Genomic DNA, 2,229 nt, shown 5'->3' with positions numbered 1-2,229 from the left:
CGTTAAATTCCATTCACCACTTTTGAAACCACTCCTCTAGTTTGTCTAAATTGTTTAAAATATGGAATGAATTTAAATCGAACGCTTGTTATTCCAAATAGTTAAGTATCGCATCAACAAATCTAAATACAGGAGGTTTTAGTCCGTGATCTATGCCACTGATATATACTTTGAGCAGGAGTGTAATGTATGTATCTGTGCATGTATGTGAACAATTCACATACATGCATGTGTAAGTATGTATCCTTGGTTGAGTATGCATGCATGTATTTATGTATGTATGTATGTATGTATGTATGTATGTATGTATGTATGTATGTATGTATGTATGAAAGACAAATGAGTAGAAGGGCGGTAAGCTAAACACAGAGAACAGTTGGAGTTTTATTCACTGACGTTTCGTCCTTACCAGGACATTCTCAAAGTACATTGAGATTGTCCTGGTAAGGACGAAACGTCAGCGAATAAAACTCCAACTGTTCTCTGTTTTTAGCTCACCGCCCTTCCACTCGTATGTATGTATGTATGTATGTATGTATGTATCTATGTATGTATGTATGTATGTATGTATGTGTGTATGTATACATGTGTGTGTGTATGTATGTGTGTGTATGTGTGTGTGTATATATGCATGTACCATGTATGTATGTATGCAAGTATGTACTATGTATGTATGTATGTATATGTATGTATGTATGTATGTATGTAAGTATGTATGCATGTATGTTTATATGAATTATGTATATTTTTATATATGTATGTATTATGTATTTCGTCCCTTTAGACTGAGGGCACCCTCGGAGGACCGAGGTTAGGCACATCCAGCCAAACACGGCCAAATCTCGTCTCTCTGGTTTGTCGATGAATCATGACAACCATCCTGAAGCAGGTAATCGTTATTCGCCTCGGGAAAGACCGGTTTGCGTTGTGGGTACGTGAGGCGGACAAAACCTAAACCCACACACAAGTCCTGAATACCCATCAGTAGCGACTCGTGGCGGGATGAAATCGGCGGGCGGGGAATGCAAATGTGTCATTCAATATCAACACACAGACTGTTCCTCGTGTAGCGTTCTTTAGATACAGTATTGATACTTCCATGTATGTCTACATCTTATCTCACTAAGAGTCGCCACTAACATCCACACTAGAATCACCATCCTTCCATTTATTCTTTTTAGTTTGCGAATTTACAAACACATGAAACTATTTACAAAATTATGTTATTTGCCACAACTAGTTCCTGTGAGATAGTCTGGTGATCTCAATCATATATGTTCTTTTAGCTGCAGAAATATACCAAATGTAAGACAGGACACACGTCATTTCTAAAAATAATTACCTTTTGTAAACACTAAAAGATTCGGGCGAGTTCGCTGTACTCCTTCTCCTGTTCCGTGTCTCGGAGTGTTCTAAGGATTCTTTCTGCCTCTGCTTATATACGTCAGATGCCCCTCCTTGCCTAGCTGCCAATTGCCTCATTTTAGTAGGAGTATCTAGATTACGGATGAGCAGAATTATCAGGGTGATAGGGATGGAGATGTTTTATCTTTCTTATCGCTGACATGTATGTATCTTTGGAACAACGCCAAACAGAAGGCAATGCATGTTTGTGGCGGAAGGAGGGGGAGGGAGAGTTTCGCGCTGAATCGAATGTGGCAAGCATCGGATTTGGGAAGAGAATGAAGCTTTTTTTTTTTCTTGTGCAGGCGATTTAATGATCAGTTATTTTGCGGTCCAGTGATTACAGGAAGCTCCTTCAGCATCATCGAGATTTGTGGCGACTATATTTCGTTCTCTACACGAAAATATGAGTCTGTTGGTTTGAACCGATTCTGTCGGGACGTTCGGTGAATTCACTCACTGTAGTTCCGTTTTGTCATTATTTCTACTATTCTCATCATCATCATCATCATCATCATCATCATCATCATCATCATCATCATCATCATCATCATCATCATCATCATCATCATCATCATCATCATCTTCATCATCTTCATCATCTTCATCATCTTCATCATCTTCATCATCTTCATCATCATCATCATCGTCGTCGTCATCACCCACAGTATGGTGAGAGACAGGAATGGGATAGGAAGGACAATAATGGCCTTTTTGGATTTGACGGATGAGTATATGTTTTGACTCGCCCACCTTACTCGTAAAGGGGGTAAGGGCATTTTGGTATGAATATAATCGTATGTATAAAAATAAAGTAGGATAAGA

The 2,229-nt window shown here is 38.9% G+C and overlaps 1 protein-coding gene across 1 annotated transcript in view; it reads right to left on the bottom strand.

Annotated features, from left to right (window-relative positions):
- The window catches only part of LOC143029604 (fatty acid-binding protein-like), a 15,477-nt gene extending 13,996 nt beyond the window's left edge, over positions 1 to 1,481 (bottom strand). Inside the window, exon 1 of the mRNA XM_076192330.1 lies at positions 1,343 to 1,481. The gene's annotated coding sequence lies outside the window, so the exon portion shown is untranslated. The remainder of the gene's footprint in view (positions 1 to 1,342) is intronic.
- Positions 1,482 to 2,229: the final 748 nt, after the last annotated feature.

Source organism: Oratosquilla oratoria, chromosome 11 (assembly GCF_046742065.1).
Source record: "Oratosquilla oratoria isolate Oo_2021 chromosome 11, ASM4674206v1, whole genome shotgun sequence".
Classification (NCBI taxonomy): Eukaryota; Metazoa; Arthropoda; class Malacostraca; order Stomatopoda; family Squillidae; genus Oratosquilla; species Oratosquilla oratoria.
The sequence above is the reverse complement of the archived record's forward strand: the minus strand, read 5'-3'. Positions and strand labels throughout refer to the sequence as shown.